This window comes from Acanthochromis polyacanthus, unplaced genomic scaffold (genome assembly GCF_021347895.1).
Source record: "Acanthochromis polyacanthus isolate Apoly-LR-REF ecotype Palm Island unplaced genomic scaffold, KAUST_Apoly_ChrSc contig3, whole genome shotgun sequence".
NCBI classification, from domain to species: Eukaryota; Metazoa; Chordata; class Actinopteri; family Pomacentridae; genus Acanthochromis; species Acanthochromis polyacanthus.
In genome coordinates this window covers 15,363-40,559 of record NW_026131317.1, presented here as the reverse complement: position 1 = coordinate 40,559, position 25,197 = coordinate 15,363, and the positions used below count along the sequence as shown (strand labels likewise).

The following is a 25,197-nucleotide window of genomic DNA, read 5'->3' as shown; positions in this document are numbered from 1 at the left end:
TGCAGTGGTTGTCCTTTTATGTCTGTGTCTTTTCATTCCACAAGGCCAGAGAAGGGTGCACCGTTTCCGGCGGCACTGCAATGCCGGGTCGATGCGTGGAGTGAAAGGAGCAAGCCCCTCGTTCAGCTCCCAGTGCTAAAAATGCGTTTAATATGTAGTCCTCACATGGAGGACATATCAGATATTAAACTGATAAGAACAGATACTACACTTGATCTTAGCCAAAAGGCCGAGAAGCGATGACCCATGACCGTTTGCTGAACGGGCCCAGCCCCCTGGCGCAGTTCTCACTTGTGCTGGTGCACTGTTTTCACCGGGCTGCGCTAGTGGCTTCTGCCTGGTGACCTCACACACAAGCTCCACTCAGCACCGCCCAAAAATCTGTCAAGCACAGCTCCTTTGCTTTCAACAAACAGATATGGCTCTGCCAGACGGCAAAGCCTGCCAAAAATAGGATAAACTCGTTGGAGTCACTCTCCACGGAAGTCTTTAGTAAAAGGCGAAAGACTTGTACGTTATGAAGAGAAACCAGAGTAAGTCTGCCTTTCTGCAGAAGAAGCAGCCCAAAAGCCTGGTTGTCACAGGCACCACACTCATGGTGAGACTCGCTTGCATTTGTCACGGGTAGCAGATGCCGGGCCACGCCCAGTGCACCTCACCTCCCCGTGTTGCCAAAGGCTCCGTCCAGTCGTATTGCGGCCAGTCGGACGGATGACCAATCCTACTGCGGCCGGCCGTGTTCTGACCGTTCCCCTGGTTGTTGGGACTCGGGCCTCGGAAAGTGGAATGAAGGCCTTTGCCGTCCGCAGCCAGATTAAAACCATTCTCTCTTCAAACTGATTTGGATAAGCATGAAAACGCCACACAAGCACCTCACGCTGCTGGCTTTGTTTGACCGCTTTGGGTTCATTCTCTGACCTCACAGTGTGTGCTGCAGTGGTTGTCCTTTTATGTCTGTGTCTTTTCATTCCACAAGGCCAGAGAAGGGTGCACCGTTCCCGGCGGCACTGCAATGCCGGGTCGATGCGTGGAGTGAAAGGAGCAAGCCCCTCGTTCAGCTCCCAGTGCTAAAAATGCGTTTAATATGTAGTCCTCACATGGAGGACATATCAGATATTAAACTGATAAGAACAGATTTTTTTTTTTTTTTTTTTTTTTTTATTAAAGAAATCAATCAACAGAACTCACACAAACACAATGCCTGAATCACAGAAGCACACAATACATACACAAACACAGCAAAGAACAAACCATGACACTCGTTGCACAGAAGACAAACCACCTACAACAAAAAAACTGCCCCAGCCGGAAAAAAACACTGTTGCTAAGAACAATCGTCCAACAAACCATCCCATTGGCACAAAAATAAAACCAAAGCAATCACAGTCGTTTGCAATAATCAAAACCTCCCCCCGTGACACACACCAAGCCCCCATCCCACCAACCCCAAACCCCCTTTCCACCTCTCCAGAGCTGCATGCTGCCCCCACCTCAATATGTCGCTGTCAACCCTCCCCCGAAGCTCCGCCACCAACCTCCCCATCACCCCTTGCCTACTGACAGTCCTGTGTTTCTGGACAAGCTCCTGCCTTGCCCACCACAAGTACTTTTTGACCAGGCTGACAATCAGCAAGACAAGGAACACCCCCCTTCCTGTGCCCACTCCTCTGTCGACGCGCTCCCATGACAAGGCAGGCCAAGACATTGCCCGCCCAAACCTCAACTCCACCCAAGACCAGAGCGCCTGCGCAAAGGGACAGTCCCACATAACATGTGCAACCGACTCCTCCTCCCCACAGCCCTCCCTTGGACAGGCAGGAGATCCCGCCAGCCCGTGCCTGTGCATCACCTTGCGCACTGGCAAGCACCTGTGGAGGCACAACCAATTCAGGTCCCTGAGCCCATTATCAAGGCCACGCGGCTGTATCTCTCTCCAAGTGCTGGACGGCACCCCGATCACCGGTGGTGCAGACACCCTTTCCCTGACCTCGTTGTACAGGGCCCTATGATCGACCCTCACTGCCCCTACGGACGCCTCCGGATGGGCCCTCAGCCACCGTGCAGCATGGCGGTAATGCCAAGGCTGCTGCTCCACCCGTGGTGCCAGGTTGTCCCACACCATGAGCTGTCTTGCCTGGTAGGCAAAAAACAGCCGCAGAAAGTAGCCCGAAGGGTGCAATACTGGGCCAGACAGCTGAGCGCACAAGAAGGACACGAACATACAGTCCAGCTTCAGTGGCAAATGTGGGACATCCCTCCCCCCTCCGTCTATCCCAACCATCATGCGGGCCCTTGATACGTATTCGTATCGCCCTCCCCACATGAAACCAAAGACCATACGCATCAGCGACCTCCTCATGCACACTGGAAGGGGGTAGACATACGCCAGGTACAAAAGGGACGGTAGCACATCTACCTTCAGCACCAGCACTTTCCCGAAAAAAGTCAGGAATCTGCCCCTCCACAATGACAGCTTCCTCTGAACCTTGGCAAGGCGGTCAGTCCAGTTCGAGGCAGCACTGTTGGCTGTCTCGAAATGAACTCCCAAGACCTTCAGCGGGCCACGGCAGTGCGCCAAGCCCCCCGGTACGTCCGTCCGCCCCTTCCACCGTCCAAAAAACTTAACCGAGGACTTTGCAAGGTTCAGGCTCGCCCCTGCAGCCCGCCCAAAATCCTGTATGACCCGCAAAGCCCTGACCAGACATCCATCACTGTCCAGCAGCAACGTCATGTCGTCCGCGTACTGGGACAGCTTCACCCGTGTGCCCCCACTGCCTGGCACCAAAAACCCTCTGATCCCCTGATCCACGCGGATGGCCTCTCCAAGAGGTTCAATATACAAAACGTACAGCAAAGGAGAGAGCGGGCACCCCTGCCGCACCCCAGAGTGCACCCCAAAAACCCTCCCCAGGTGACCATTCACCGTCACCATGCTCCGCACATTTGCGTACAAAGTCCGCAACCACCCCACAAAAACGCGGCCGAAACCCATCCTTTCCAACCCCTGAACAAAAAGCCCCGGTGAACCCTGTCAAACGCCTTTTGCTGATCGAGGGCCACAGCCATTAGTGGCAAGTGACGGTCCTCAGACCAAGCAATTGCGTCTCGGACCAGCTGAAGGTTCCACCTCACCGAGCGCCCCTTCACCCCACACGTCTGGTCCACATGGATCACGTGCGGTAGCGCCGTGCCAAGTCTGTCCGCAAGGACTTTCGCCAAAAGCTTGTAGTCCACACACAGCATAGTCAGTGGACGCCAGTTCCCCAGATCCGCCCGGTCCCCCTTCTTGTATAAGAGGGAGACAACCCCAGTGGCCAAAGATTCCCCCATCACACCACTATGCAGCACCTCATTAAAAACCTCCAACACTGTCGGCCCTAGCACCTCCCAGAAAACCATGTAAAATTCCACCGGAAGCCCATCAATACCGGGGACGACCTTTCTCCTCATCCGACGGAGCACAGCCCCGAGTTCAGTGAGCGAGAGCGGGGCCTCCATAGCACGTGCTATGTCGGGTGGCACCCGCCGAGTAAGCAGGCCCAGAAACCCCTCAGCCCCGTCCTCGTCAACCGCCCTCCCCCCAAAAAAATCCCGATAGTAGTCGGTAGAAACACCCACCATGTCACACACGTCAGCAGTGAGCCGTCCCTGAGCATCCCTGACTGCGGTCAGAACCTGTCTCTCTCTATCTGCACGAATCGAGCTGAAAAAAGCCGCAGAGCACGCCTCTGACTGTTCATGCAGCCGTCTCCGCGACTGCACCAGGTATGCGCGAGCACCTCGCTCATAAAAAACCCTGAGCCGAGACTTCAGGGTGTCACAGACCCGCAGGTCCACCCCACCCCCGCTGTTACCCCTGGCATATTCCACCTCGAGGCGTCGCTGCAAAAGAGACACTCGCTTCCTCGCCCTCCCCTTCCTGGCCTTACAGTACGTCAAACAAAAGTGCCTAATGCGCTCCTTTGCTGATTCCCACCAGTCAGAAACCCCAGAGCACATAGGTCTGAGACCCAAAAGACCCCTAAAAAACTGCAAGAATTGGCCTCTAAAAGTAGCCTCCTCCAATACACTGACGTTAAGGCGCCAGTAACCTGGCCCAAAAGGAGGCAGAGACGAGCCTACCCGGAACAGGAGCCCATGGTGATCAGTGAAACAGACGGGGATCACCTTGCCTGCCAACAAACTGAGAGACCTCGAAAAAAACACATAGTCCAGACGCTTAGCTACCCCACATGAATTATACCATGTGGGCCCGACCACCGTTGGCTGAACTGCCTTGCCCCCATCCACCAAACCATATCCCTCAAACAATCGTGATATGTGCCGCCCCCCAGCCATGCTCGATCCCCCACTCCCCAACTCAACATTAAAATCACCCCCAACAATGACCTGTCTGTTTGTCGCGAGGTGCGGTCCAATCAGTCCAAAAACCTCCTGCCTCTCAACAGGAGTCTGTGGCCCGTACACCACAATGACCCTGAGCTTCACTGACCCCCACGACACATCGGCCCCCAAAACCCTCCCCTGAGAAATGACCACAACATTGTCCACTGTCATGTCCCTAGTTCCAAACAGAATCCCAACCCCAGTAGAGTGAACCCCCCCAACACTCCAGACCGCAGGCCCCCTACCCCACTCTTGCGTAAAAACACCCTTATCCCGGACATCCCGTAAGTGGACTTCCTGCAAAAAACAAAAATCAGCACGTAGGGAGCCCACATAATCAAAAACGACCCTCCGTTTAACAGGGTCCCTCATGCCCCTCACATTCAGCGACAGTACATTAAAAGAAACCGTATTGAACATGAAAAAGAAAAAATCCACGCAAAAAAGTGCCCCTCCTACTCATCATACAGGTCTAAGCTGTCCATCTGCTCTGCCCAGGAAAAGGGCACAGTATTCGGTGAAGATGACGGCCTGTTGGGCCCCTCATATGCATCGTTGCCTAAAGGTGAAGGAACCATCGGCAGGTCCGGGGTAAGTTCCAGTTCCAATTCAAAACCCGGCGTGAGCGGGTCCTCCACGCCAGGCCCAGACTGTCCCTCGGCCGACCCTTCCCCCTCCCCCTCCACACTGTCCCCCACTTGCGATCGACCCGCCTCAGCCCCTGCTGCATCGGTCAATGCACGATCGGGACCTCCGCCCTCACAACCCTCCACAGACAACCCACCAGTCTCACCCGTCTCCTCACCCCGTGATTTCTTGCTCTGCAGGCCCTGTTCAGCAGGAGACCCCGCATCAAAGGCCTGTGACCCTCTGCGCACTCCTTGTTTCACCTCAGGGCGGACTGGGGCAGGGGTAGCCACCGGGGAAACCACCCGGAGGCCCTCCGAGGTCGGTGGGCTTCCCCCGTGATCTCCCACAGGGACAGCCACATTATCCCCATAGCCTGCAGCACTCCCTCCCTCCCTGGAAACGCCGGCAAGCTTCGAGGCGCCCTCCGGTCCCCCACCTCTGGCAACCTCAGCGAAGGTCCTCGCACGGGTCGGGCAGTCCCGGTACAGATGCCCCAAGCCTCCGCAACCATGACACGCCTTCGGTGCACTGCAGTCCTTCGCCTCGTGCCCTCCTTGCCCACAGAAACGGCAACGGTCCCCGGCGCATGATGTTTCCGCATGGCCCGACTGCCGACAGCGGCGGCAGAAAGCAGGTTGCCGTGCATAATACAAATAACCCCTGTCCCCGCCCAGGCTAAAAAAAGCAGGCGGGTGCTTGAGTCCGTTGGGCCCGTCCAGGTCAGCCTTCAACAGCACTTGAAACTGCCGCCTTCCCGTCCAAAATCCCAAAGGGTCCTTAATATACCGTGCCGCCGTCACCACCTCTCCGTACTGACTCAGAAACGATGAAACCTGAAGGTCAGTGACAAAGGGGTTGTACATATGTACAGTGATCACCCTAAAATTCGGCCGGTCCAAGTTCCAGACTTTGTACAAGGTGAGAGGCCGTGCCGACGACGTGCTCCTGCATCGCTCCGCTGCTCGGTGGTAAACCTCCTCTCCTCTCAGTGTGACATCAAATGCCTTGTCCTGCTGATTCCACTGAAGGCAAAACACCTCGTCCACCTTCAGATGGAGATGATCCATGATGACATTCCTGCAGAACCATGCTCGGGACGAAGCATCCTCACCAGACGACGCCACTTGGAAACGAAGGGTATACCTCAGCCCGACCCTAGGGATCTGCTGCTCCGGTGTGGCCCCTGCGGCCATCCTCACGGTGTGTAGAAAACGCCTCAGCAGCTGGTGTAAGACTCCGACAAAACACTTGATCTTAGCCAAAAGGCCGAGAAGCGATGACCCATGACCGTTTGCTGAACGGGCCCAGCCCCCTGGCGCAGTTCTCACTTGTGCTGGTGCACTGTTTTCACCGGGCTGCGCTAGTGGCTTCTGCCTGGTGACCTCACACACAAGCTCCACTCAGCACCGCCCAAAAATCTGTCAAGCACAGCTCCTTTGCTTTCAACAAACAGATATGGCTCTGCCAGACGGCAAAGCCTGCCAAAAATAGGATAAACTCGTTGGAGTCACTCTCCACGGAAGTCTTTAGTAAAAGGCGAAAGACTTGTACGTTATGAAGAGAAACCAGAGTAAGTCCCGGAAAGTGTGAATGAAGGCCTTTGCCGTCCGCAGCCAGATTAAAACCATTCTCTCTTCAAACTGATTTGGATAAGCATGAAAACGCCACACAAGCACCTCACGCTGCTGGCTTTGTTTGACCGCTTTGGGTTCATTCTCTGACCTCACAGTGTGTGCTGCAGTGGTTGTCCTTTTATGTCTGTGTCTTTTCATTCCACAAGGCCAGAGAAGGGTGCACCGTTCCCGGCGGCACTGCAATGCCGGGTCGATGCGTGGAGTGAAAGGAGCAAGCCCCTCGTTCAGCTCCCAGTGCTAAAAATGCGTTTAATATGTAGTCCTCACATGGAGGACATATCAGATATTAAACTGATAAGAACAGATACTACACTTGATCTTAGCCAAAAGGCCGAGAAGCGATGACCCATGACCGTTTGCTGAACGGGCCCAGCCCCCTGGCGCAGTTCTCACTTGTGCTGGTGCACTGTTTTCACCGGGCTGCGCTAGTGGCTTCTGCCTGGTGACCTCACACACAAGCTCCACTCAGCACCGCCCAAAAATCTGTCAAGCACAGCTCCTTTGCTTTCAACAAACAGATATGGCTCTGCCAGACGGCAAAGCCTGCCAAAAATAGAATACACTCACTGGAGTCACTCTCCACGGAAGTCTTTAGTAAAAGGCGAAGGACTTGTACGTTATGAAGAGAAACCAGAGTAAGTCTGCCTTTCTGCAGAAGAAGCAGCCCAAAAGCCTGGTTGTCACAGGCACCACACTCATGGTGAGACTCGCTTGCATTGGTCACGGGTAGCAGATGCCGGGCCACGCCCAGTGCACCTCACCTCCCCGTGTTGCCAAAGGCTCCGTCCAGTCGTATTGCGGCCAGTCGGACGGATGACCAATCCTACTGCGGCCGGCCGTGTTCTGACCGTTCCCCTGGTTGTTGGGACTCGGGCCTCGGAAAGTGAATAAAGGCCTTTGCCGTCCGCAGCCAGATTAAAACCATTCTCTCTTCAAACTGATTTGGATAAGCATGAAAACGCCACACAAGCACCTCACGCTGCTGGCTTTGTTTGACCGCTTTGGGTTCATTCTCTGACCTCACAGTGTGTGCTGCAGTGGTTGTCCTTTTATGTCTGTGTCTTTTCATTCCACAAGGCCAGAGAAGGGTGCACCGTTCCCGGCGGCACTGCAATGCCGGGTCGATGCGTGGAGTGAAAGGAGCAAGCCCCTCGTTCAGCTCCCAGTGCTAAAAATGCGTTTAATATGTAGTCCTCACATGGAGGACATATCAGATATTAAACTGATAAGAACAGATACTACACTTGATCTTAGCCAAAAGGCCGAGAAGCGATGACCCATGACCGTTTGCTGAACGGGCCCAGCCCCCTGGCGCAGTTCTCACTTGTGCTGGTGCACTGTTTTCACCGGGCTGCGCTAGTGGCTTCTGCCTGGTGACCTCACACACAAGCTCCACTCAGCACCGCCCAAAAATCTGTCAAGCACAGCTCCTTTGCTTTCAACAAACAGATATGGCTCTGCCAGACGGCAAAGCCTGCCAAAAATAGGATAAACTCGTTGGAGTCACTCTCCACGGAAGTCTTTAGTAAAAGGCGAAAGACTTGTACGTTATGAAGAGAAACCAGAGTAAGTCTGCCTTTCTGCAGAAGAAGCAGCCCAAAAGCCTGGTTGTCACAGGCACCACACTCATGGTGAGACTCGCTTGCATTTGTCACGGGTAGCAGATGCCGGGCCACGCCCAGTGCACCTCACCTCCCCGTGTTGCCAAAGGCTCCGTCCAGTCGTATTGCGGCCAGTCGGACGGATGACCAATCCTACTGCGGCCGGCCGTGTTCTGACCGTTCCCCTGGTTGTTGGGACTCGGGCCTCGGAAAGTGAATAAAGGCCTTTGCCGTCCGCAGCCAGATTAAAACCATTCTCTCTTCAAACTGATTTGGATAAGCATGAAAACGCCACACAAGCACCTCACGCTGCTGGCTTTGTTTGACCGCTTTGGGTTCATTCTCTGACCTCACAGTGTGTGCTGCAGTGGTTGTCCTTTTATGTTTGTGTCTTTTCATTCCACAAGGCCAGAGAAGGGTGCACCGTTTCCGGCGGCACTGCAATGCCGGGTGGATGCGTGGAGTGAAAGGAGCAAGCCCCTCGTTCAGCTCCCAGTGCTAAAAATGCGTTTAATATGTAGTCCTCACATGGAGGACATATCAGATATTAAACTGATAAGAACAGATACTACACTTGATCTTAGCCAAAAGGCCGAGAAGCGATGACCCATGACCGTTTGCTGAACGGGCCCAGCCCCCTGGCGCAGTTCTCACTTGTGCTGGTGCACTGTTTTCACCGGGCTGCGCTAGTGGCTTCTGCCTGGTGACCTCACACACAAGCTCCACTCAGCACCGCCCAAAAATCTGTCAAGCACAGCTCCTTTGCTTTCAACAAACAGATATGGCTCTGCCAGACGGCAAAGCCTGCCAAAAATAGGATAAACTCGTTGGAGTCACTCTCCACGGAAGTCTTTAGTAAAAGGCGAAAGACTTGTACGTTATGAAGAGAAACCAGAGTAAGTCTGCCTTTCTGCAGAAGAAGCAGCCCAAAAGCCTGGTTGTCACAGGCACCACACTCATGGTGAGACTCGCTTGCATTGGTCACGGGTAGCAGATGCCGGGCCACGCCCAGTGCACCTCACCTCCCCGTGTTGCCAAAGGCTCCGTCCAGTCGTATTGCGGCCAGTCGGACGGATGACCAATCCTACTGCGGCCGGCCGTGTTCTGACCGTTCCCCTGGTTGTTGGGACTCGGGCCTCGGAAAGTGTGAATGAAGGCCTTTGCCGTCCGCAGCCAGATTAAAACCATTCTCTCTTCAAACTGATTTGGATAAGCATGAAAACGCCACACAAGCACCTCACGCTGCTGGCTTTGTTTGACCGCTTTGGGTTCATTCTCTGACCTCACAGTGTGTGCTGCAGTGGTTGTCCTTTTATGTCTGTGTCTTTTCATTCCACAAGGCCAGAGAAGGGTGCACCGTTCCGGCGGCACTGCAATGCCGGGTCGATGCGTGGAGTGAAAGGAGCAAGCCCCTCGTTCAGCTCCCAGTGCTAAAAATGCGTTTAATATGTAGTCCTCACATGGAGGACATATCAGATATTAAACTGATAAGAACAGATACTACACTTGATCTTAGCCAAAAGGCCGAGAAGCGATGACCCATGACCGTTGCTGAACGGGCCCAGCCCCCTGGCGCAGTTCTCACTTGTGCTGGTGCACTGTTTTCACCGGGCTGCGCTAGTGGCTTCTGCCTGGTGACCTCACACACAAGCTCCACTCAGCACCGCCCAAAAATCTGTCAAGCACAGCTCCTTTGCTTTCAACAAACAGATATGGCTCTGCCAGACGGCAAAGCCTGCCAAAAATAGGATAAACTCGTTGGAGTCACTCTCCACGGAAGTCTTTAGTAAAAGGCGAAAGACTTGTACGTTATGAAGAGAAACCAGAGTAAGTCCCGGAAAGTGTGAATGAAGGCCTTTGCCGTCCGCAGCCAGATTAAAACCATTCTCTCTTCAAACTGATTTGGATAAGCATGAAAACGCCACACAAGCACCTCACGCTGCTGGCTTTGTTTGACCGCTTTGGGTTCATTCTCTGACCTCACAGTGTGTGCTGCAGTGGTTGTCCTTTTATGTCTGTGTCTTTTCATTCCACAAGGCCAGAGAAGGGTGCACCGTTTCCGGCGGCACTGCAATGCCGGGTCGATGCGTGGAGTGAAAGGAGCAAGCCCCTCGTTCAGCTCCCAGTGCTAAAAATGCGTTTAATATGTAGTCCTCACATGGAGGACATATCAGATATTAAACTGATAAGAACAGATACTACACTTGATCTTAGCCAAAAGGCCGAGAAGCGATGACCCATGACCGTTTGCTGAACGGGCCCAGCCCCTGGCGCAGTTCTCACTTGTGCTGGTGCACTGTTTTCACCGGGCTGCGCGAGTGGCTTCTGCCTGGTGACCTTCACACACAAGCTCCACTCAGCACCGCCCAAAATCTGTCAAGCACAGCTCCTTTGCTTTCAACAAACAGATATGGCTCTGCCAGACGGCAAAGCCTGCCAAAAATAGGATAAACTCGTTGGAGTCACTCTCCACGGAAGTCTTTAGTAAAAGGCGAAAGACTTGTACGTTATGAAGAGAAACCAAGCAAGTCTGCCTTTCTGCAGAAGAAGCAGCCCAAAAGCCTGGTTGTCACAGGCACCACACTCATGGTGAGACTCGCTTGCATTTGTCACGGGTAGCAGATGCCGGGCCACGCCCAGTGCACCTCACCTCCCCGTGTTGCCAAAGGCTCCGTCCAGTCGTATTGCGGCCAGTCGGACGGATGACCAATCCTACTGCGGCCGGCCGTGTTCTGACCGTTCCCCTGGTTGTTGGGACTCGGGCCTCGGAAAGTGTGAATGAAGGCCTTTGCAGTCCGCAGCCAGATTAAAACCATTCTCTCTTCAAACTGATTTGGATAAGCATGAAAACGCCACACAAGCACCTCACGCTGCTGGCTTTGTTTGACCGCTTTGGGTTCATTCTCTGACCTCACAGTGTGTGCTGCAGTGGTTGTCCTTTTATGTCTGTGTCTTTTCATTCCACAAGGCCAGAGAAGGGTGCACCGTTCCCGGCGGCACTGCAATGCCGGGTCGATGTGTGGAGTCAAAGGAGCAAGCCCCTCGTTCAGCTCCCAGTGCTAAAAATGCGTTTAATATGTAGTCCTCACATGGAGGACATATCAGATATTAAACTGATAAGAACAGATACTACACTTGATCTTAGCCAAAAGGCCGAGAAGCGATGACCCATGACCGTTTGCTGAACGGGCCCAGCCCCCTGGCGCAGTTCTCACTTGTGCTGGTGCACTGTTTTCACCGGCTTGTGCAGTGGCTTCTGCCTGGTGACCTCACACACAAGCTCCACTCAGCACCGCCCAAAAATCTGTCAAGCCAAGCACAGCTCCTTTGCTTTCAACAAACAGATACGGCTCTGCCAGACGGCAAAGCCTGCCAAAAATAGGATAAACTCGTGGAGTCACTCTCCACGGAAGTCTTTAGTAAAAGGCGAAAGACTTGTACGTTATGAAGACAAACCAAAGCAAGTCTGCCTTTCTGCAGAAGAAGCAGCCCAAAAGCCTGGTTGTCACAGGCACCACACTCATGGTGAGACTCGCTTGCATTGTCACGGGTAGCAGATGCCGGGCCACGCCCAGTGCACCTCACCTCCCCGTGTTGCCAAAGGCTCCGTCCAGTCGTATTGCAGCCACTCGGACGGATGACCAATCCTACTGCGGCCGGCCGTGTTCTGACCGTTCCCCTGGTTGTTGGGACTCGGGCCTCGGAAAGTGTGAATGAAGGCCTTTGCCGTCCGCAGCCAGATTAAAACCATTCTCTCTTCAAACTGATTTGGATAAGCATGAAAACGCCACACAAGCACCTCACGCTGCTGGCTTTGTTTGACCGCTTTGGGTTCATTCTCTGACCTCACAGTGTGTGCTGCAGTGGTTGTCCTTTTATGTCTGTGTCTTTTCATTCCACAAGGCCAGAGAAGGGTGCACCGTTCCGGCGGCACTGCAATGCCGGGTCGATGCGTGGAGTGAAAGGAGCAAGCCCTCGTTCAGCTCCCAGTGCTAAAAATGCGTTTAATATGTAGTCCTCACATGGAGAACATATCAGATATTAAACTGATGAGAACAGATTTTTTATTTTTTTTTTTTTTTTTTTTTTTTTTTTTTTTTATTAAAGAAATCAATCAACAGAACTCACACAAACACAATGCCTGAATCACAGAAGCACACAATACATACACAAACACATCAAGGAACAAACCATGACACTCGTTGCACAGAAGACAAACCACCTACAACAAAAAAACTGCCCCAGCCGGAAAAAAACACTGTTGCTAAGAAACAACCGTCCAACAAACCATCCCATTGGCACAAAAATAAAACCAAAGCAATTACAGTCGTTTGCAATAATCAAAACCTCCCCCCGTGACACACACCAAGCCCCCATCCCACCAACCCCAAACCCCCTTTCCACCTCTCCAGAGCTGCATGCTGCCCCCACCTCAATATGTCGCTGTCAACCCTCCCCCGAAGCTCCGCCACCAACCTCCCCATCACCCCTTGCCTACTGACAGTCCTGTGTTTCTGGACAAGCTCCTGCCTCGCCCACCACAAGTACTTTTTGACCAGGCTGACAATCAGCAAGACAAGGAACACCCCCCTTCCTGTGCCCACTCCTCTGTCGACGCGCTCCCATGACAAGGCAGGCCAAGACATTGCCCGCCCAAACCTCAACTCCACCCAAGACCAGAGCGCCTGCGCAAAGGGACAGTCCCACATAACATGTGCAACCGACTCCTCCTCCCCACAGCCCTCCCTTGGACAGGCAGGAGATCCCGCCAGCCCGTGCCTGTGCATCACCTTGCGCACTGGCAAGCACCTGTGGAGGCACAACCAATTCAGGTCCCTGAGCCCATTATCAAGGCCACGCGGCTGTATCTCTCTCCAAGTGCTGGACGGCACCCCGATCACCGGTGGTGCAGACACCCTTTCCCTGACCTCGTTGTACAGGGCCCTATGATCGACCCTCACTGCCCCTACGGACGCCTCCGGATGGGCTCTCAGCCACCGTGCAGCATGGCGGTAATGCCAAGGCTGCTGCTCCACCCGTGGTGCCAGGTTGTCCCACACCATGAGCTGTCTTGCCTGGTAGGCAAAAAACAGCCGCAGAAAGTAGCCCGAAGGGTGCAATACTGGGCCAGACAGCTGAGCGCACAAGAAGGACACGAACATACAGTCCAGCTTCAGTGGCAAATGAGGGACATCCCTCCCCCCTCCGTCTATCCCAACCATCATGCGGGCCCTTGATACGTATTCGTATCGCCCTCCCCACATGAAACCAAAGACCATACGCATCAGCGACCTCCTCATGCACACTGGAAGGGGGTAGACATACGCCAGGTACAAAAGGGACGGTAGCACATCTACCTTCAGCACCAGCACTTTCCCGAAAAAAGTCAGGAATCTGCCCCTCCACAATGACAGCTTCCTCTGAACCTTGGCAAGGCGGTCAGTCCAGTTCGAGGCAGCACTGTTGGCTGTCTCGAAATGAACTCCCAAGACCTTCAGCGGGCCACGGCAGTGCGCCAAGCCCCCCGGTACGTCCGTCCGCCCCTTCCACCGTCCAAAAAACTTAACCGAGGACTTTGCAAGGTTCAGGCTCGCCCCTGCAGCCCGCCCAAAATCCTGTATGACCCGCAAAGCCCTGACCAGACATCCATCACTGTCCAGCAGCAACGTCATGTCGTCCGCGTACTGGGACAGCTTCACCCGTGTGCCCCCACTGCCTGGCACCAAAAACCCTCTGATCCCCTGATCCACGCGGATGGCCTCTCCAAGAGGTTCAATATACAAAACGTACAGCAAAGGAGAGAGCGGGCACCCCTGCCGCACCCCAGAGTGCACCCCAAAAACCCTCCCCAGGTGACCATTCACCGTCACCATGCTCCGCACATTTGCGTACAAAGTCCGCAACCACCCCACAAAAACGCGGCCGAAACCCATCCTTTCCAAACCCCTGAACAAAAAGCCCCGGTGAACCCTGTCAAACGCCTTTTGCTGATCGAGGGCCACAGCCATTAGTGGCAAGTGACGGTCCTCAGACCAAGCAATTGCGTCTCGGACCAGCTGAAGGTTCCACCTCACCGAGCGCCCCTTCACCCCACACGTCTGGTCCACATGGATCACGTGCGGTAGCGCCGTGCCAAGTCTGTCCGCAAGGACTTTCGCCAAAAGCTTGTAGTCCACACACAGCATAGTCAGTGGACGCCAGTTCCCCAGATCCGCCCGGTCCCCCTTCTTGTATAAGAGGGAGACAACCCCAGTGGCCAAAGATTCCCCCATCACACCACTATGCAGCACCTCATTAAAAACCTCCAACACTGTCGGCCCTAGCACCTCCCAGAAAACCATGTAAAATTCCACCGGAAGCCCATCAATACCGGGGACGACCTTTCTCCTCATCCGACGGAGCACAGCCCCGAGTTCAGTGAGCGAGAGCGGGGCCTCCATAGCACGTGCTATGTCGGGTGGCACCCGCCGAGTAAGCAGGCCCAGAAACCCCTCAGCCCCGTCCTCGTCAACCGCCCTCCCCCCAAAAAAATCCCGATAGTAGTCGGTAGAAACACCCACCATGTCACACACGTCAGCAGTGAGCCGTCCCTGAGCATCCCTGACTGCGGTCAGAACCTGTCTCTCTCTATCTGCACGAATCGAGCTGAAAAAAGCCGCAGAGCACGCCTCTGACTGTTCATGCAGCCGTCTCCGCGACTGCACCAGGTATGCGCGAGCACCTCGCTCATAAAAAACCCTGAGCCGAGACTTCAGGGTGTCACAGACCCGCAGGTCCACCCCACCCCCGCTGTTACCCCTGGCATATTCCACCTCGAGGCGTCGCTGCAAAAGAGACACTCGCTTCCTCGCCCTCCCCTTCCTGGCCTTACAGTACGTCAAACAAAAGTGCCTAATGCGCTCCTTTGCTGATTCCCACCAGTCAGAAACCCCAGAGCACATAGGTCTGAGACCCAAAAGACCCCTAAAAAACTGCAAGAATTGGCCTCTAAAAGTAGCCTCCTCCAATACACTGACGTTAAGGCGCCAGTAACCTGGCCCAAAAGGAGGCAGAGACGAGCCTACCCGGAACAGGAGCCCATGGTGATCAGTGAAACAGACGGGGATCACCTTGCCTGCCAACAAACTGAGAGACCTCGAAAAAAACACATAGTCCAGACGCTTAGCTACCCCACATGAATTATACCATGTGGGCCCGACCACCGTTGGCTGAACTGCCTTGCCCCCATCCACCAAACCATATCCCTCAAACAATCGTGATATGTGCCGCCCCCCAGCCATGCTCGATCCCCCACTCCCCAACTCAACATTAAAATCACCCCCAACAATGACCTGTCTGTTTGTCGCGAGGTGCGGTCCAATCAGTCCAAAAACCTCCTGCCTCTCAACAGGAGTCTGTGGCCCGTACACCACAATGACCCTGAGCTTCACTGACCCCCACGACACATCGGCCCCCAAAACCCTCCCCTGAGAAATGACCACAACATTGTCCACTGTCATGTCCCTAGTTCCAAACAGAATCCCAACCCCAGTAGAGTGAACCCCCCAACACTCCAGACCGCAGGCCCCCTACCCCACTCTTGCGTAAAAACACCCTTATCCCGGACATCCCGTAAGTGGACTTCCTGCAAAAAACAAAAATCAGCACGTAGGGAGCCCACATAATCAAAAACGACCCTCCGTTTAACAGGGTCCCTCATGCCCCTCACATTCAGCGACAGTACATTAAAAGAAACCGTATTGAACATGAAAAAGAAAAAATCCACGCAAAAAAGTGCCCCTCCTACTCATCATACAGGTCTAAGCTGTCCATCTGCTCTGCCCAGGAAAAGGGCACAGTATTCGGTGAAGATGACGGCCTGTTGGGCCCCTCATATGCATCGTTGCCTAAAGGTGAAGGAACCATCGGCAGGTCCGGGGTAAGTTCCAGTTCCAATTCAAAACCCGGCGTGAGCGGGTCCTCCACGCCAGGCCCAGACTGTCCCTCGGCCGACCCTTCCCCCTCCCCCTCCACACTGTCCCCCACTTGCGATCGACCCGCCTCAGCCCCTGCTGCATCGGTCAATGCACGATCGGGACCTCCGCCCTCACAACCCTCCACAGACAACCCACCAGTCTCACCCGTCTCCTCACCCCGTGATTTCTTGCTCTGCAGGCCCTGTTCAGCAGGAGACCCCGCATCAAAGGCCTGTGACCCTCTGCGCACTCCTTGTTTCACCTCAGGGCGGACTGGGGCAGGGGTAGCCACCGGGGAAACCACCCGGAGGCCCTCCGAGGTCGGTGGGCTTCCCCCGTGATCTCCCACAGGGACAGCCACATTATCCCCATAGCCTGCAGCACTCCCTCCCTCCCTGGAAACGCCGGCAAGCTTCGAGGCGCCCTCCGGTCCCCCACCTCTGGCAACCTCAGCGAAGGTCCTCGCACGGGTCGGGCAGTCCCGGTACAGATGCCCCAAGCCTCCGCAACCATGACACGCCTTCGGTGCACTGCAGTCCTTCGCCTCGTGCCCTCCTTGCCCACAGAAACGGCAACGGTCCCCGGCGCATGATGTTTCCGCATGGCCCGACTGCCGACAGCGGCGGCAGAAAGCAGGTTGCCGTGCATAATACAAATAACCCCTGTCCCCGCCCAGGCTAAAAAAAGCAGGCGGGTGCTTGAGTCCGTTGGGCCCGTCCAGGTCAGCCTTCAACAGCACTTGAAACTGCCGCCTTCCCGTCCAAAATCCCAAAGGGTCCTTAATATACCGTGCCGCCGTCACCACCTCTCCGTACTGACTCAGAAACGATGAAACCTGAAGGTCAGTGACAAAGGGGTTGTACATATGTACAGTGATCACCCTAAAATTCGGCCGGTCCAAGTTCCAGACTTTGTACAAGGTGAGAGGCCGTGCCGACGACGTGCTCCTGCATCGCTCCGCTGCTCGGTGGTAAACCTCCTCTCCTCTCAGTGTGACATCAAATGCCTTGTCCTGCTGATTCCACTGAAGGCAAAACACCTCGTCCACCTTCAGATGGAGATGATCCATGATGACATTCCTGCAGAACCATGCTCGGGACGAAGCATCCTCACCAGACGACGCCACTTGGAAACGAAGGGTATACCTCAGCCCGACCCTAGGGATCTGCTGCTCCGGTGTGGCCCCTGCGGCCATCCTCACGGTGTGTAGAAAACGCCTCAGCAGCTGGTGTAAGACTCCGACAAAACACTTGATCTTAGCCAAAAGGCCGAGAAGCGATGACCCATGACCGTTTGCTGAACGGGCCCAGCCCCCTGGCGCAGTTCTCACTTGTGCTGGTGCACTGTTTTCACCGGGCTGCGCTAGTGGCTTCTGCCTGGTGACCTCACACACAAGCTCCACTCAGCACCGCCCAAAAATCTGTCAAGCACAGCTCCTTTGCTTTCAACAAACAGATATGGCTCTGCCAGACGGCAAAGCCTGCCAAAAATAGGAATAAACTCGTTGGAGTCACTCTCCACGGAAGTCTTTAGTAAAAGGCGAAAGACTTGTACGTTATGAAGAGAAACCAGAGAAGTCCCGGAAAGTGTGAATGAAGGCCTTTGCCGTCCGCAGCCAGATTAAAACCATTCTCTCTTCAAACTGATTTGGATAAGCATGAAAACGCCACACAAGCACCTCACGCTGCTGGCTTTGTTTGACCGCTTTGGGTTCATTCTCTGACCTCACAGTGTGTGCTGCAGTGGTTGTCCTTTTATGTCTGTGTCTTTTCATTCCACAAGGCCAGAGAAGGGTGCACCGTTCCCGGCGGCACTGCAATGCCGGGTCGATGCGTGGAGTGAAAGGAGCAAGCCCCTCGTTCAGCTCCCAGTGCTAAAAATGCGTTTAATATGTAGTCCTCACATGGAGGACATATCAGATATTAAACTGATAAGAACAGATACTACACTTGATCTTAGCCAAAAGGCCGAGAAGCGATGACCCATGACCGTTTGCTGAACGGGCCCAGCCCCCTGGCGCAGTTCTCACTTGTGCTGGTGCACTGTTTTCACCGGGCTGCGCTAGTGGCTTCTGCCTGGTGACCTCACACACAAGCTCCACTCAGCACCGCCCAAAAATCTGTCAAGCACAGCTCCTTTGCTTTCAACAAACAGATATGGCTCTGCCAGACGGCAAAGCCTGCCAAAAATAGGATAAACTCGTTGGAGTCACTCTCCACGGAAGTCTTTAGTAAAAGGCGAAAGACTTGTACGTTATGAAGAGAAACCAGAGTAAGTCTGCCTTTCTGCAGAAGAAGCAGCCCAAAAGCCTGGTTGTCACAGGCACCACACTCATGGTGAGACTCGCTTGCATTGGTCACGGGTAGCAGATGCCGGGCCACGCCCAGTGCACCTCACCTCCCCGTGTTGCCAAAGGCTCCGTCCAGTCGTATTGCGGCCAGTCGGACGGATGACCAATCCTACTGCGGCCGGCCGTGTTCTGACCGTTCCCCTGGTTGTTGGGACTCGGGCCTCGGAAAGTGAATAAAGGCCTTTGCCGTCCGCAGCCAGATTAAAACCATTCTCTCTTCAAACTGATTTGGATAAGCATGAAAACGCCACACAAGCACCTCACGCTGCTGGCTTTGTTTGACCGCTTTGGGTTCATTCTCTGACCTCACAGTGTGTGCTGCAGTGGTTGTCCTTTTATGTCTGTGTCTTTTCATTCCACAAGGCCAGAGAAGGGTGCACCGTTCCCGGCGGCACTGCAATGCCGGGTCGATGCGTGGAGTGAAAGGAGCAAGCCCCTCGTTCAGCTCCCAGTGCTAAAAATGCGTTTAATATGTAGTCCTCACATGGAGGACATATCAGATATTAAACTGATAAGAACAGATACTACACTTGATCTTAGCCAAAAGGCCGAGAAGCGATGACCCATGACCGTTTGCTGAACGGGCCCAGCCCCCTGGCGCAGTTCTCACTTGTGCTGGTGCACTGTTTTCACCGGGCTGCGCTAGTGGCTTCTGCCTGGTGACCTCACACACAAGCTCCACTCAGCACCGCCCAAAAATCTGTCAAGCACAGCTCCTTTGCTTTCAACAAACAGATATGGCTCTGCCAGACGGCAAAGCCTGCCAAAAATAGGATAAACTCGTTGGAGTCACTCTCCACGGAAGTCTTTAGTAAAAGGCGAAAGACTTGTACGTTATGAAGAGAAACCAGAGTAAGTCTGCCTTTCTGCAGAAGAAGCAGCCCAAAAGCCTGGTTGTCACAGGCACCACACTCATGGTGAGACTCGCTTGCATTTGTCACGGGTAGCAGATGCCGGGCCACGCCCAGTGCACCTCACCTCCCCGTGTTGCCAAAGGCTCCGTCCAGTCGTATTGCGGCCAGTCGGACGGATGACCAATCCTACTGCGGCCGGCCGTGTTCTGACCGTTCCCCTGGTTGTTGGGACTCGGGCCTCGGAAAGTGTGAATGAAGGCCTTTGCCGTCCGCAGCCAGATTAAAACCATTCTCTCTTCAAACTGATTTGGATAAGCATGAAAACGCCACACAAGCACCTCACGCTGCTGGCTTTGTTTGACCGCTTTGGGTTCATTCTCTGACCTCACAGTGTGTGCTGCAGTGGTTGTCCTTTTATGTCTGTGTCTTTTCATTCCACAAGCCAGAGAAGGGTGCACCGTTCCCGGCGGCACTGCAATGCCGGGTCGATGCGTGGAGTGAAAGGAGCAAGCCCCTCGTTCAGCTCCCAGTGCTAAAAATGCGTTTAATATGTAGTCCTCACATGGAGGACATATCAGATATTAAACTGATAAGAACAGATACTACACTTGATCTTAGCCAAAAGGCCGAGAAGCGATGACCCATGACCGTTTGCTGAACGGGCCCAGCCCCCTGGCGCAGTTCTCACTTGTGCTGGTGCACTGTTTTCACCGGGCTGCGCTAGTGGCTTCTGCCTGGTGACCTCACACACAAGCTCCACTCAGCACCGCCCAAAAATCTGTCAAGCACAGCTCCTTTGCTTTCAACAAACAGATATGGCTCTGCCAGACGGCAAAGCCTGCCAAAAATAGGATAAACTCGTTGGAGTCACTCTCCACGGAAGTCTTTAGTAAAAGGCGAAAGACTTGTACGTTATGAAGAGAAACCAGAGTAAGTCTGCCTTTCTGCAGAAGAAGCAGCCCAAAAGCCTGGTTGTCACAGGCACCACACTCATGGTGAGACTCGCTTGCATTTGTCACGGGTAGCAGATGCCGGGCCACGCCCAGTGCACCTCACCTCCCCGTGTTGCCAAAGGCTCCGTCCAGTCGTATTGCGGCCAGTCGGACGGATGACCAATCCTACTGCGGCCGGCCGTGTTCTGACCGTTCCCCTGGTTGTTGGGACTCGGGCCTCGGAAAGTGTGAATGAAGGCCTTTGCCGTCCGCAGCCAGATTAAAACCATTCTCTCTTCAAACTGATTTGGATAAGCATGAAAACGCCACACAAGCACCTCACGCTGCTGGCTTTGTTTGACCGCTTTGGGTTCATTCTCTGACCTCACAGTGTGTGCTGCAGTGGTTGTCCTTTTATGTCTGTGTCTTTTCATTCCACAAGGCCAGAGAAGGGTGCACCGTTCCCGGCGGCACTGCAATGCCGGGTCGATGCGTGGAGTGAAAGGAGCAAGCCCCTCGTTCAGCTCCCAGTGCTAAAAATGCGTTTAATATGTAGTCCTCACATGGAGGACATATCAGATATTAAACTGATAAGAACAGATACTACACTTGATCTTAGCCAAAAGGCCGAGAAGCGATGACCCATGACCGTTTGCTGAACGGGCCCAGCCCCCTGGCGCAGTTCTCACTTGTGCTGGTGCACTGTTTTCACCGGGCTGCGCTAGTGGCTTCTGCCTGGTGACCTCACACACAAGCTCCACTCAGCACCGCCCAAAAATCTGTCAAGCACAGCTCCTTTGCTTTCAACAAACAGATATGGCTCTGCCAGACGGCAAAGCCTGCCAAAAATAGGATACACTCGTTGGAGTCACTCTCCACGGAAGTCTTTAGTAAAAGGCGAAAGACTTGTACGTTATGAAGAGAAACCAGAGTAAGTCTGCCTTTCTGCAGAAGAAGCAGCCCAAAAGCCTGGTTGTCACAGGCACCACACTCATGGTGAGACTCGCTTGCATTTGTCACGGGTAGCAGATGCCGGGCCACGCCCAGTGCACCTCACCTCCCCGTGTTGCCAAAGGCTCCGTCCAGTCGTATTGCGGCCAGTCGGACGGATGACCAATCCTACTGCGGCCGGCCGTGTTCTGACCGTTCCCCTGGTTGTTGGGACTCGGGCCTCGGAAAGTGTGAATGAAGGCCTTTGCCGTCCGCAGCCAGATTAAAACCATTCTCTCTTCAAACTGATTTGGATAAGCATGAAAACGCCACACAAGCACCTCACGCTGCTGGCTTTGTTTGACCGCTTTGGGTTCATTCTCTGACCTCACAGTGTGTGCTGCAGTGGTTGTCCTTTTATGTCTGTGTCTTTTCATTCCACAAGGCCAGAGAAGGGTGCACCGTTCCGGCGGCACTGCAATGCCGGGTCGATGCGTGGAGTGAAAGGAGCAAGCCCCTCGTTCAGCTCCCAGTGCTAAAAATGCGTTTAATATGTAGTCCTCACATGGAGGACATATCAGATATTAAACTGATAAGAACAGATACTACACTTGATCTTAGCCAAAAGGCCGAGAAGCGATGACCCATGACCGTTTGCTGAACGGGCCCAGCCCCCTGGCGCAGTTCTCACTTGTGCTGGTGCACTGTTTTCACCGGGCTGCGCTAGTGGCTTCTGCCTGGTGACCTCACACACAAGCTCCACTCAGCACCGCCCAAAAATCTGTCAAGCACAGCTCCTTTGCTTTCAACAAACAGATATGGCTCTGCCAGACGGCAAAGCCTGCCAAAAATAGGAATAAACTCGTTGGAGTCACTCTCCACGGAAGTCTTTAGTAAAAGGCGAAAGACTTGTACGTTATGAAGAGAAACCAGAGTAAGTCTGCCTTTCTGCAGAAGAAGCAGCCCAAAAGCCTGGTTGTCACAGGCACCACACTCATGGTGAGACTCGCTTGCATTTGTCACGGGTAGCAGATGCCGGGCCACGCCCAGTGCACCTCACCTCCCCGTGTTGCCAAAGGCTCCGTCCAGTCGTATTGCGGCCAGTCGGACGGATGACCAATCCTACTGCGGCCGGCCGTGTTCTGACCGTTCCCCTGGTTGTTGGGACTCGGGCCTCGGAAAGTGAATAAAGGCCTTTGCCGTCCGCAGCCAGATTAAAACCATTCTCTCTTCAAACTGATTTGGATAAGCATGAAAACGCCACACAAGCACCTCACGCTGCTGGCTTTGTTTGACCGCTTTGGGTTCATTCTCTGATCTCACAGTGTGTGCTGCAGTGGTTGTCCTTTTATGTCTGTGTCTTTTCATTCCACAAGGCCAGAGAAGGGTGCACCGTTCCCGGCGGCACTGCAATGCCGGGTCGATGCGTGGAGTGAAAGGAGCAAGCCCCTCGTTCAGCTCCCAGTGCTAAAAATGCGTTTAATATGTAGTCCTCACATGGAGGACATATCAGATATTAAACTGATAAGAACAGATACTACACTTGATCTTAGCCAAAAGGCCGAGAAGCGATGACCCATGACCGTTTGCTGAACGGGCCCAGCCCCCTGGCGCAGTTCTCACTTGTGCTGGTGCACTGTTTTCACCGGGCTGCGCTAGTGGCTTCTGCCTGGTGACCTCACACACAAGCTCCACTCAGCACCGCCCAAAAATCTGTCAAGCACAGCTCCTTTGCTTTCAACAAACAGATATGGCTCTGCCAGACGGCAAAGCCTGCCAAAAATAGAATACACTCGTTGGAGTCACTCTCCACGGAAGTCTTTAGTAAAAGGCGAAAGACTTGTACGTTATGAAGAGAAACCAGAGTAAGTCCCGGAAAGTGTGAATGAAGGCCTTTGCCGTCCGCAGCCAGATTAAAACCATTCTCTCTTCAAACTGATTTGGATAAGCATGAAAACGCCACACAAGCACCTCACGCTGCTGGCTTTGTTTGACCGCTTTGGGTTCATTCTCTGACCTCACAGTGTGTGCTGCAGTGGTTGTCCTTTTATGTCTGTGTCTTTTCATTCCACAAGGCCAGAGAAGGGTGCACCGTTCCCGGCGGCACTGCAATGCCGGGTCGATGCGTGGAGTGAAAGGAGCAAGCCCCTCGTTCAGCTCCCAGTGCTAAAAATGCGTTTAATATGTAGTCCTCACATGGAGGACATATCAGATATTAAACTGATAAGAACAGATACTACACTTGATCTTAGCCAAAAGGCCGAGAAGCGATGACCCATGACCGTTTGCTGAACGGGCCCAGCCCCCTGGCGCAGTTCTCACTTGTGCTGGTGCACTGTTTTCACCGGGCTGCGCTAGTGGCTTCTGCCTGGTGACCTCACACACAAGCTCCACTCAGCACCGCCCAAAAATCTGTCAAGCACAGCTCCTTTGCTTTCAACAAACAGATATGGCTCTGCCAGACGGCAAAGCCTGCCAAAAATAGGATAAACTCGTTGGAGTCACTCTCCACGGAAGTCTTTAGTAAAAGGCGAAAGACTTGTACGTTATGAAGAGAAACCAGAGTAAGTCTGCCTTTCTGCAGAAGAAGCAGCCCAAAAGCCTGGTTGTCACAGGCACCACACTCATGGTGAGACTCGCTTGCATTGGTCACGGGTAGCAGATGCCGGGCCACGCCCAGTGCACCTCACCTCCCCGTGTTGCCAAAGGCTCCGTCCAGTCGTATTGCGGCCAGTCGGACGGATGACCAATCCTACTGCGGCCGGCCGTGTTCTGACCGTTCCCCTGGTTGTTGGGACTCGGGCCTCGGAAAGTGAATAAAGGCCTTTGCCGTCCGCAGCCAGATTAAAACCATTCTCTCTTCAAACTGATTTGGATAAGCATGAAAACGCCACACAAGCACCTCACGCTGCTGGCTTTGTTTGACCGCTTTGGGTTCATTCTCTGACCTGACAGTGTGTGCTGCAGTGGTTGTTCTTTTATGTCTGTGTCTTTTCATTCCACAAGGCCAGAGAAGGGTGCACCGTTCCCGGCGGCACTGCAATGCCGGGTCGATGCGTGGAGTGAAAGGAGCAAGCCCCTCGTTCAGCTCCCAGTGCTAAAAATGCGTTTAATATGTAGTCCTCACATGGAGGACATATCAGATATTAAACTGATAAGAACAGATACTACACTTGATCTTAGCCAAAAGGCCGAGAAGCGATGACCCATGACCGTTTGCTGAACGGGCCCAGCCCCCTGGCGCAGTTCTCACTTGTGCTGGTGCACTGTTTTCACCGGGCTGCGCTAGTGGCTTCTGCCTGGTGACCTCACACACAAGCTCCACTCAGCACCGCCCAAAAATCTGTCAAGCACAGCTCCTTTGCTTTCAACAAACAGATATGGCTCTGCCAGACGGCAAAGCCTGCCAAAAATAGGATAAACTCGTTGGAGTCACTCTCCACGGAAGTCTTTTGTAAAAGGCGAAAGACTTGTACGTTATGAAGAGAAACCAGAGTAAGTCCCGGAAAGTGTGAATGAAGGCCTTTGCCGTCCGCAGCCAGATTAAAACCATTCTCTCTTCAAACTGATTTGGATAAGCATGAAAACGCCACACAAGCACCTCACGCTGCTGGCTTTGTTTGACCGCTTTGGGTTCATTCTCTGACCTCACAGTGTGTGCTGCAGTGGTTGTCCTTTTATGTTTGTGTCTTTTCATTCCAAAAGGCCAGAGAAGGGTGCACCGTTTCCGGCGGCACTGCAATGCCGGGTCGATGCGTGGAGTGAAAGGAGCAAGCCCCTCGTTCAGCTCCCAGTGCTAAAAATGCGTTTAATATGTAGTCCTCACATGGAGGACATATCAGATATTAAACTGATAAGAACAGATACTACACTTGATCTTAGCCAAAAGGCCGAGAAGCGATGACCCATGACCGTTTGCTGAACG

The 25,197-nt window shown here is 53.7% G+C and overlaps 34 non-coding genes and 1 pseudogene across 34 annotated transcripts; all 35 read right to left on the bottom strand.

Annotated features, from left to right (window-relative positions):
- Nucleotides 1-50: 50 nt before the first annotated feature.
- LOC127532841 (U2 spliceosomal RNA) lies at nucleotides 51-241 on the bottom strand. The gene has a single exon (XR_007940494.1). It is a non-coding gene; the product is annotated as a U2 spliceosomal RNA (small nuclear RNA).
- A 181-nt stretch (nucleotides 242-422) lies between these two features.
- LOC127532787 (U5 spliceosomal RNA) lies at nucleotides 423-537 on the bottom strand. Its single transcript, XR_007940437.1, has one exon. It is a non-coding gene; the product is annotated as a U5 spliceosomal RNA (small nuclear RNA).
- A 445-nt stretch (nucleotides 538-982) lies between these two features.
- Nucleotides 983-1,171, bottom strand: LOC127532860 (U2 spliceosomal RNA). The gene has a single exon (XR_007940513.1). It is a non-coding gene; the product is annotated as a U2 spliceosomal RNA (small nuclear RNA).
- A 5,304-nt stretch (nucleotides 1,172-6,475) lies between these two features.
- LOC127532786 (U5 spliceosomal RNA) lies at nucleotides 6,476-6,590 on the bottom strand. The gene has a single exon (XR_007940436.1). It is a non-coding gene; the product is annotated as a U5 spliceosomal RNA (small nuclear RNA).
- Nucleotides 6,591-6,802: 212 nt separating this feature from the next.
- On the bottom strand, nucleotides 6,803-6,993 carry LOC127532821 (U2 spliceosomal RNA). Its single transcript, XR_007940474.1, has one exon. It is a non-coding gene; the product is annotated as a U2 spliceosomal RNA (small nuclear RNA).
- Nucleotides 6,994-7,174: 181 nt separating this feature from the next.
- On the bottom strand, nucleotides 7,175-7,289 carry LOC127532812 (U5 spliceosomal RNA). The gene has a single exon (XR_007940465.1). It is a non-coding gene; the product is annotated as a U5 spliceosomal RNA (small nuclear RNA).
- Nucleotides 7,290-7,733: 444 nt separating this feature from the next.
- Nucleotides 7,734-7,924, bottom strand: LOC127532810 (U2 spliceosomal RNA). The gene has a single exon (XR_007940463.1). It is a non-coding gene; the product is annotated as a U2 spliceosomal RNA (small nuclear RNA).
- Nucleotides 7,925-8,105: 181 nt separating this feature from the next.
- On the bottom strand, nucleotides 8,106-8,220 carry LOC127532785 (U5 spliceosomal RNA). Its single transcript, XR_007940435.1, has one exon. It is a non-coding gene; the product is annotated as a U5 spliceosomal RNA (small nuclear RNA).
- A 444-nt stretch (nucleotides 8,221-8,664) lies between these two features.
- LOC127532853 (U2 spliceosomal RNA) lies at nucleotides 8,665-8,855 on the bottom strand. Its single transcript, XR_007940506.1, has one exon. It is a non-coding gene; the product is annotated as a U2 spliceosomal RNA (small nuclear RNA).
- Nucleotides 8,856-9,036: 181 nt separating this feature from the next.
- Nucleotides 9,037-9,151, bottom strand: LOC127532784 (U5 spliceosomal RNA). The gene has a single exon (XR_007940434.1). It is a non-coding gene; the product is annotated as a U5 spliceosomal RNA (small nuclear RNA).
- Nucleotides 9,152-9,597: 446 nt separating this feature from the next.
- LOC127532851 (U2 spliceosomal RNA) lies at nucleotides 9,598-9,787 on the bottom strand. Its single transcript, XR_007940504.1, has one exon. It is a non-coding gene; the product is annotated as a U2 spliceosomal RNA (small nuclear RNA).
- Nucleotides 9,788-9,967: 180 nt separating this feature from the next.
- LOC127532783 (U5 spliceosomal RNA) lies at nucleotides 9,968-10,082 on the bottom strand. The gene has a single exon (XR_007940433.1). It is a non-coding gene; the product is annotated as a U5 spliceosomal RNA (small nuclear RNA).
- Nucleotides 10,083-10,294: 212 nt separating this feature from the next.
- Nucleotides 10,295-10,485, bottom strand: LOC127532840 (U2 spliceosomal RNA). The gene has a single exon (XR_007940493.1). It is a non-coding gene; the product is annotated as a U2 spliceosomal RNA (small nuclear RNA).
- A 180-nt stretch (nucleotides 10,486-10,665) lies between these two features.
- On the bottom strand, nucleotides 10,666-10,779 carry LOC127532805 (U5 spliceosomal RNA). The gene has a single exon (XR_007940458.1). It is a non-coding gene; the product is annotated as a U5 spliceosomal RNA (small nuclear RNA).
- Nucleotides 10,780-11,225: 446 nt separating this feature from the next.
- LOC127532836 (U2 spliceosomal RNA) lies at nucleotides 11,226-11,416 on the bottom strand. The gene has a single exon (XR_007940488.1). It is a non-coding gene; the product is annotated as a U2 spliceosomal RNA (small nuclear RNA).
- A 185-nt stretch (nucleotides 11,417-11,601) lies between these two features.
- Nucleotides 11,602-11,715, bottom strand: LOC127532823 (U5 spliceosomal RNA). The gene has a single exon (XR_007940476.1). It is a non-coding gene; the product is annotated as a U5 spliceosomal RNA (small nuclear RNA).
- A 445-nt stretch (nucleotides 11,716-12,160) lies between these two features.
- Nucleotides 12,161-12,362, bottom strand: LOC127532863 (uncharacterized; annotated as a pseudogene).
- A 5,305-nt stretch (nucleotides 12,363-17,667) lies between these two features.
- LOC127532792 (U5 spliceosomal RNA) lies at nucleotides 17,668-17,783 on the bottom strand. Its single transcript, XR_007940443.1, has one exon. It is a non-coding gene; the product is annotated as a U5 spliceosomal RNA (small nuclear RNA).
- Nucleotides 17,784-17,994: 211 nt separating this feature from the next.
- On the bottom strand, nucleotides 17,995-18,185 carry LOC127532799 (U2 spliceosomal RNA). Its single transcript, XR_007940452.1, has one exon. It is a non-coding gene; the product is annotated as a U2 spliceosomal RNA (small nuclear RNA).
- A 181-nt stretch (nucleotides 18,186-18,366) lies between these two features.
- Nucleotides 18,367-18,481, bottom strand: LOC127532870 (U5 spliceosomal RNA). Its single transcript, XR_007940522.1, has one exon. It is a non-coding gene; the product is annotated as a U5 spliceosomal RNA (small nuclear RNA).
- Nucleotides 18,482-18,925: 444 nt separating this feature from the next.
- LOC127532788 (U2 spliceosomal RNA) lies at nucleotides 18,926-19,116 on the bottom strand. The gene has a single exon (XR_007940439.1). It is a non-coding gene; the product is annotated as a U2 spliceosomal RNA (small nuclear RNA).
- Nucleotides 19,117-19,297: 181 nt separating this feature from the next.
- LOC127532869 (U5 spliceosomal RNA) lies at nucleotides 19,298-19,412 on the bottom strand. The gene has a single exon (XR_007940521.1). It is a non-coding gene; the product is annotated as a U5 spliceosomal RNA (small nuclear RNA).
- Nucleotides 19,413-19,857: 445 nt separating this feature from the next.
- LOC127532865 (U2 spliceosomal RNA) lies at nucleotides 19,858-20,048 on the bottom strand. The gene has a single exon (XR_007940517.1). It is a non-coding gene; the product is annotated as a U2 spliceosomal RNA (small nuclear RNA).
- A 181-nt stretch (nucleotides 20,049-20,229) lies between these two features.
- On the bottom strand, nucleotides 20,230-20,344 carry LOC127532868 (U5 spliceosomal RNA). Its single transcript, XR_007940520.1, has one exon. It is a non-coding gene; the product is annotated as a U5 spliceosomal RNA (small nuclear RNA).
- Nucleotides 20,345-20,790: 446 nt separating this feature from the next.
- LOC127532854 (U2 spliceosomal RNA) lies at nucleotides 20,791-20,981 on the bottom strand. Its single transcript, XR_007940507.1, has one exon. It is a non-coding gene; the product is annotated as a U2 spliceosomal RNA (small nuclear RNA).
- A 181-nt stretch (nucleotides 20,982-21,162) lies between these two features.
- LOC127532793 (U5 spliceosomal RNA) lies at nucleotides 21,163-21,277 on the bottom strand. The gene has a single exon (XR_007940445.1). It is a non-coding gene; the product is annotated as a U5 spliceosomal RNA (small nuclear RNA).
- Nucleotides 21,278-21,723: 446 nt separating this feature from the next.
- On the bottom strand, nucleotides 21,724-21,913 carry LOC127532850 (U2 spliceosomal RNA). Its single transcript, XR_007940503.1, has one exon. It is a non-coding gene; the product is annotated as a U2 spliceosomal RNA (small nuclear RNA).
- Nucleotides 21,914-22,094: 181 nt separating this feature from the next.
- LOC127532864 (U5 spliceosomal RNA) lies at nucleotides 22,095-22,210 on the bottom strand. The gene has a single exon (XR_007940516.1). It is a non-coding gene; the product is annotated as a U5 spliceosomal RNA (small nuclear RNA).
- Nucleotides 22,211-22,654: 444 nt separating this feature from the next.
- LOC127532843 (U2 spliceosomal RNA) lies at nucleotides 22,655-22,845 on the bottom strand. The gene has a single exon (XR_007940496.1). It is a non-coding gene; the product is annotated as a U2 spliceosomal RNA (small nuclear RNA).
- Nucleotides 22,846-23,026: 181 nt separating this feature from the next.
- LOC127532797 (U5 spliceosomal RNA) lies at nucleotides 23,027-23,141 on the bottom strand. The gene has a single exon (XR_007940449.1). It is a non-coding gene; the product is annotated as a U5 spliceosomal RNA (small nuclear RNA).
- Nucleotides 23,142-23,353: 212 nt separating this feature from the next.
- LOC127532831 (U2 spliceosomal RNA) lies at nucleotides 23,354-23,544 on the bottom strand. The gene has a single exon (XR_007940484.1). It is a non-coding gene; the product is annotated as a U2 spliceosomal RNA (small nuclear RNA).
- Nucleotides 23,545-23,725: 181 nt separating this feature from the next.
- Nucleotides 23,726-23,840, bottom strand: LOC127532867 (U5 spliceosomal RNA). Its single transcript, XR_007940519.1, has one exon. It is a non-coding gene; the product is annotated as a U5 spliceosomal RNA (small nuclear RNA).
- Nucleotides 23,841-24,284: 444 nt separating this feature from the next.
- On the bottom strand, nucleotides 24,285-24,475 carry LOC127532782 (U2 spliceosomal RNA). Its single transcript, XR_007940431.1, has one exon. It is a non-coding gene; the product is annotated as a U2 spliceosomal RNA (small nuclear RNA).
- Nucleotides 24,476-24,656: 181 nt separating this feature from the next.
- Nucleotides 24,657-24,771, bottom strand: LOC127532798 (U5 spliceosomal RNA). Its single transcript, XR_007940451.1, has one exon. It is a non-coding gene; the product is annotated as a U5 spliceosomal RNA (small nuclear RNA).
- A 212-nt stretch (nucleotides 24,772-24,983) lies between these two features.
- LOC127532839 (U2 spliceosomal RNA) lies at nucleotides 24,984-25,174 on the bottom strand. Its single transcript, XR_007940492.1, has one exon. It is a non-coding gene; the product is annotated as a U2 spliceosomal RNA (small nuclear RNA).
- Between the last annotated feature and the right edge of the window lie 23 nt (nucleotides 25,175-25,197).